Below are 6,943 nucleotides of genomic sequence, written 5' to 3' on the forward strand. Positions count from 1 at the left end.
CTGTGGTGTGAAAGTCTGGAACTGAGGGGTTGACAAGGTTGGTTCTATGTGAAGCTGTGAGGGAAGTCCTCTGTTCTGGGCTGTTCTCTTGGCTTATAGGCAGCTGTCTTCTCCTCATGTCTCTCACATCACCTTCCCTAGCCATGTGTGTCTCTGTGTGCAAATTTCTTTTATAAGGATTTAAGTGTCATGTTGGATTAAGACTCATCTTAATGGCTTTATTTTAATTTGACTGCCCATATAAAAGCTCCACAAAAGGGTACATCCTGAGGTATTAGGGGTTAGGGTTCCAACATATCTTTTTTCAGGGACACAAATCAATCCATAACTGCTTTTGTTCTGTTTAGACCTCCTCTTCACCTGTGGATGGACTTCGGCTAGCCTGAGCTTTCCCTGACGTTGACCCTGCTGGACTATGCAGCCTCATTGCTTGCCTCTCTCCCTGATCTCTTGTGTTCTGTGCTCCAGTTATAAAGTATTTCTTGCTTCTTTTTGCCTTCAGGACTCCTTATTCCATCTGCCTGAAAATGCCCATTCCTCCTGTCTGTTAACCCTGGTGGTTGGTTTCCACCCTCGGGCTCAGATTAGATACCACATTCTCTCAGAAGCCTGCTCTGATGTTCTTCCATCAATTCTGGATTAGGTGTCCTCTCACACATGATGCAGAACTGAATCTTCGTACTTACGACATAGTCTTCCCTTTGAGACCGTATGAAGGCTACATCTGGTTCCTTGTTGCACCACCCAGTTTGGCTGGCTTCCTGGAACACAGTGGTCCCCTGATGAATATTTTCAGAATGAAAGAATGCCTGGATGGCCCTTTAGGATTCTGACCAGATGTAAGGGGAAAATGCAGTGGATCTCAAGCCACTATCTGAAGAGCAGCACTTGTTCTACTTAACTCACTGTGGTTGGAGCACAGAGCTGTTAGGAATGTCAAGAGCCCACCATCCTTGAAGGTGTCTCTTGGTTTTTCATTGATTGCGCTTTAAGATAAACTCCTAGGAGTTCTGATCTGAAAAAAACTCTTACAGATCACAGAAGTGAGAAACTGAGAAATGGTGGAAATAAGAACCTTAATTATCATGAGTTTTATTGGTAGAGTTGAGACTGGAACTGAGGGCTTTTGGCTTCTTTCTAAAAAGAGATCATGCTGCAAGAGACTAGGAAAATGGGCTCTGATCCATTTCCTAAGTACATGGCCCTTCCTGTTAACAGAGAAGTGGTCAAAAGCAAGTCCTGTAGCCTCCCTGTGATGCAGCTTCTCTCTCTGTGAAGTGGGGATCCTAGGGTATGTATCTCATAGAGGGTGGACTTCATGAGCAAAAGTAGGTACAAATCGCAATGCCTAGCAGGTGGTCAGCACCCCCACCTTCAAACATTAGCCATGTATTCTGTGAGGCAGAGAGAAACAATTCAAAGTAAGCAGCCTTTCACAGTTTAATTATGGAAATGTGCCTTTGCACGCACTTAGGTCAATCAAATATGTGAAAGCCAGAGGCTTAGTCATAGTGACCACCCACTCCTTTTTGTACACACAGATAGTGCTTGGTTGCATTCGGTCAGTTTGGATGATAATACATGGATAACCTTTTTATGATTCATTGATGTCTTATCAAAATGCTTAAAATGATTTTAGACAGCGCTTGATTCATAGATATTCTGGAAATGACTGTTCTTGATAGGCTAGTAGTGAGGAAGCCATAACTCACAGATGTGGATCATAAATGTGGGCCGCTTACTTCTGGATGCTTCTATATCCAGATGTTTTCTCTCTATTGCTGTCTCTGCAGCAGCTGGAACCTTTTTCATGCCATGCCTGTGAACTTACTCAGGTTCCGCATGTCAACTAAAGGCTCCAGTTTCCTGGCATTTCCCTTTCACCTACTGCCCTGAACAGAACAAGGTGAATAGGAGGAAGAGCAGACCCCAGTCACCAGGGGTAACAGATTTTCCAGACCACTTCAGATTTCCCGCGCATTCCCCATGGTGGCACTGATGTGACTCTTCATTTCAGGAGACAGTTACGCAGAGCGGTGGAGGTGATGACTGCTGGGGTCCAAAGGCCTCGCTCAGCCTGTGATGTTTATCTTTTTGCCAAGCCTCTTTGCAGCCTTTTGACCTCTGAGGGAACAGGGCATTGTTTCTCTCTGCTGCTCCCGCGGGAAACTCTTCTCTGAGACTTCTCCAAGTTTAGAAAGCAGAGTAAGGGCAGCCCTAGGGGCTTAGGGAATGTCAGTACCTCTCCTGATATTGAGAATATTCCCAGAGCCTCCTTGAATTCATGTTTCGTAGCTTTGTCTTAGCATCCTCCTCTTAGATGACCAAGATTGAGAAACAGTGATGGGAATTTTGAAAGATGAGGATGTCTGGAGAAGTAATCTATTATTTATTATTTAGTAATTAATTAATTAATTTATTTTTGGGAAGGGATAGATTAACAAGAGCAATTTTTAAGCAACAAAATAGAAGGGTTTTCAGAGAGAGAGAGAGAGAGAGAGAGAGTATGTGTGTGTATGTGTACTAGTTACTCTGACAGTGGATTGTTATTTGTCTTTCTGAATGTCCTTGCTGGCCCTTTTGTTTTTCTACCATGAGATGAAGTAGAATAATGCCCTTACCAGGTGCCAATCCCATGCTCTTGAACATCTCACCCTCTGGAATCATGAGCCAACATAAACTATTTTCCTTTATAAATTGTCCAGTCTCAGGTAGTCTGTTACAGCAACAGAAAACAGACTAAGTCAACACCAAGCATCACAGTAGGACTATGGTAGATTTGTTTATCTTTTGCTCTTTTTTCTGTATCTACAATCATTTCACACTGGAATGTAAATGGGCATGAGAAACAAACCAGACTTAGCTCAGGCATTGCACTCATTTGGATTTGGATCTCTTTGGCATTTATATCTTCGGGGTCAGGTAACCCTCTCTGGGGTACATTTCTAACTCTTATTTTTCTGTGCTGCTATCTCTCATGGACTGTTAACCAATAGGCAATCACAGAGCCAGCATATAGCAGACTGTATGCTACAGATACAGCACACTGATTCACTACACAGCAAAACCCTAATTCACCGTAGATCTGATCTACTTCTGTATGTGTTTTGGTTTTCTGAATTACTCTCAGAAGAGATGAATTTTTAAATCACTGATGTCCCTTTTTTTTGAGCTGAAGAAAGCTTATAGTCTAGCTATTCATTCTTTGTTTCCCATTTATCTCCAATTTTTTGCCACATACTCCTTAGACATTTTAAAATAATTGCTTTTCTGTATTTATTCACTGACAAATAACATATTTATGGGACAATGTAATGTTAAGATGCATGTATGCACTGTGGAATGATCAGATTAGGCCAATGAACATCACCTCAATATTTGTCATTTAAAAAACAATTCTCCTTTTATTTCCTTCTTTTGTTTTTGAAGGCAGGACCTTGCTGTGTAGTCCAATCTGGCCTTGAACTTGTGATTCTCTTGTCTCAGCCTTTCAGTGCTGGGATTTCATGTGTGTCACCATGCCTGGCTAAGAAACAATTCTTAAACAACTCTTTAGATGTTTTGAAATAGACAGTGTATTATTAGTAACCACAGTTATGCTGTGCAGTAGATCGCCGGAACCTGTTCCTGCTCTTGCTGAAACGTCATCTCCTTTGACCCATATCCCTCCTTTCCTTGTTCACAGCCCCACCCCTGGACCAGTCCTGATAGCCATCATTCTACTCCTCTACGAGTTTGGATTTGTTAGATTCTCCAGATAGGTGAGGTCATGTGATATTTGTTTTTCTGTGCCTGTCTTATCTCACTTAGCATATATTTTCTATGTTTATTCATGTTGCAAACGGCAGAATTTCCTGCCTTTTTAAAAAATCTTTTTGAGATGGGTCTTGCTGTTCAGTTCAGGCTGGCCTTGAGCTTACTTTGTAGCCTAGGCTGGTTTTGAACTCACAACGATCCTCCTGCCCCAGCCTCCCAAGTGCTGGGATTACAGGTGTGAGTAATTTCCTGCTTTAAAAGATTGTTAGTGTAAGTGTCTTACAGACACCGGCTACTGTTGCTACTATTTTTTTTTTTTTTTTTTGGTACTGGGGATAGATACTTGAGACCTTGGGCTTACCCGGCAGGTGCTTATGCCACTGAGCTAAATCCCCAGCCCTGTTGCTATTATTATTGGTTAATGTTTTAATAATATCAGTTAGGACTTATTGAGTACTATGCTAAAGCAGCATAGAACGCTGTAATACTAGTTTGTTTTTTTCCTCACCAACTTTATTAGGACAGAGATAAGCAAGGACTCAATATTTTTTGAATGAATATATATAAAGTGGATGAAATAAACTCTCCAAAAAACCAAAACAAAAGGTCACATGTGGTGGTGCATGCCTGCAATCCCAGCACTTGGGAGACTGAGGCAGGAGGGTCATTGAAAGTTTGAGACCAACCTATACTACATAGTGAAACACAGTCTCAAAAAAATTAATGTAGCAACTTTTCCATAATATGTGATACACAAAGATAGACATCTTAAAACTCTGTGTTCACAAGGACCTCTATCAACCAATGAGTTGAAATTCCTTTCCAGTAATCACAATGAACTATGATTATATTCCTTTATAAGATTTCTTCTACTTGTTTTAGTTGAACTTTTCTCTCTGGCCCCTTTTCTCTATCACTTGCATTTTTACCACCTTCAACAGATGCATTCAGTCACATGCTGCACTTTCTTACAGCTAAATTTATTTGTTTCTCTAGATAATTAATATGCATGAGTACTACGTTAGTTGGAGGTTTTGGTTTGACTTCTCAAAATACCTTTTTAGTTCAGGAAGTTTTTCATGCCTGTTTCGCTTCCATTTAGTTTTATAATCCAGTTCATGCTATGGTTTAGTACATCCTCTGAAGCTTCATTTGTTAGAAATTTAATTCTCAAATTCCCATGTTGATGGTAGTTGGAAGTGTGTCCTTGGGGAGTGGCCAGGGTTAGATGAGATAATGAGGATAGAGTCCCTGTGATGGGATTAGTAGCTTTATGTGGAGAGGAAGGAAGATGTGAGGGGAATACACGATGGTCTCTGCCTGTTAGTACACACCAAGGAGGGCCTCACCCTATGCCAACACCAGTGAGCTTAGACTTTCCAGACCCCAGATATAAATTTCTGTTCTTTCTAAATTTTCTAGTCTGTGGCATTCTCTTATAGGAACAGAAAACCATGACAGTCTGACAATTCTTTATTTTACCACATGCCTGTGGCAGAGAGAACACATTGGTTATTATAATCATGCCAATTTCCTAACCTTCCCAACAAAAGAACCATTTCTTTCTCACACACCACACTTTTCCCATAACTGGTGTAATGACTAGAAGTCGTTTCTCAGTACATTCTAAATTCTCTCTGATGCAGGGGTGTAATTATACCACGCCATAAATTTTATACTAACTCAGCTTCCAGACGTTCTTGTGGATCCCTATCCATCTGTCTCCCATGAGGTGAATCCAGATTGTCCCTTAACTCATTGGAACTGTACCAGCTGCATCACAGAGATCCAAAGTCCCTTTCTTTTTTTTTTTTTTCTTTTTCTTTTCTTTTTTTTCGTTTTTATCGGTACCAGGGATCGAACTCACAACTGCCTGCTTGAAAGGCAGGCGCTTATGCCGCTGAGCTAAATCCCCAGCCCCCCAAAGTCCCTTTCTACTGTGACTCTGTGGCACTGAGAGGCAGGAAATACCTCGCTCACCAGTCATCTTGCCATATGCCACAGTGTAGGCCAACTAAAGAGTCACAAATATGCTACTTCTTGCCTAAGCCTGCAGCACACCTGGGCACTGCTGTTTCTATTTAATTGTTGATAACATTTGGGAGTCATTGCTATCCAAATGAGAGCTGTTCCTTCCTCAAAGGGTGGATTTTTTTCACCCTGAGATAATGAGAAGCAAGATGCTGAGTCAGTGTAGTAAAATGCATAATGTATCCAAATATTGTAGTTATGAGCTGAGTGCCAAATTCAGCCAGTTTCCTGAAAGAGATCTCCCTCTAGTGATTGTTTAGACCACAATGGCGAGTCTTAAGTAAGGTCATGTCTACTTGACTCGTCATAGTCAAGTTCCCAGCCTCTTAAGGCCCACTTAGTGTAGTGGACTAGTGTTGCTGGTGTGGTTACAAGTGTGGCTACCCTACTCCTTTAGGGTATAATTCAAGAAAACGGCAGGCACCTAAAATTTTGTATGTACTACATTTCTTAAAAGAATGAAAGGTGAGCATGTTCAACTCCCAGATGTTGTTCAGTTCAAGTATCCTGAAGTTTTTCTATAATTATTTTTGGAAGTTCCAGGGAGAAATTGTCATTGACTTGTCACTGCCATAACTGTTCCTTTCTTGGACATTATTGTGATTCCTTGAGTACCTGTCTATACAGTTTTGCAAACATACTGATATCTACTATCGCTGAAAGAGCAAACTAAACGTTAGCATACCAGACAGACAACGGCAGTGAGTCTCCTTTCTATCTAGGTTCTTGCTAAGTCAGGATATCTCCTGATTTATAGCAACAAAGCATAGCAGCTGTTAGCTGTCAGTCACAGCATATTCAGGGAGGTTCAGAGATAGGAAACTTTTCAGCACTACGGAGAATCAGAAGATTCTCAAAATCTCATAGTGCTCAGAATCAGCAGCACTATGGAGAATAAGCCTCATGATTCAACGAGACTAAAACAGTATGCCAACCTACTATTAGGCAAGTCATCAAGGAGCCCTGATGTCTTCTCTCCAAGCCTCCTACTATGGTCTCAGGCGATTGTAATGTGGCTTGAGTCCAGTTCTCCTTGTCAGGGGAAAATGAATCCAGGTGTATCTTGTATCACCCATGCTTTGGAACCACTGGTGAGAGAAATAGCTAAGAATACTTTCTTGCAATGAGATATTTCTTTAAGAAAAGAGGGAAAACT

Source organism: Cavia porcellus, unplaced genomic scaffold (assembly GCF_034190915.1).
Source record: "Cavia porcellus strain 051 isolate PalLab524CR breed Dunkin Hartley unplaced genomic scaffold, mCavPor4.1 scaffold_1, whole genome shotgun sequence".
Lineage (NCBI taxonomy): Eukaryota > Metazoa > Chordata > Mammalia > Rodentia > Caviidae > Cavia > Cavia porcellus.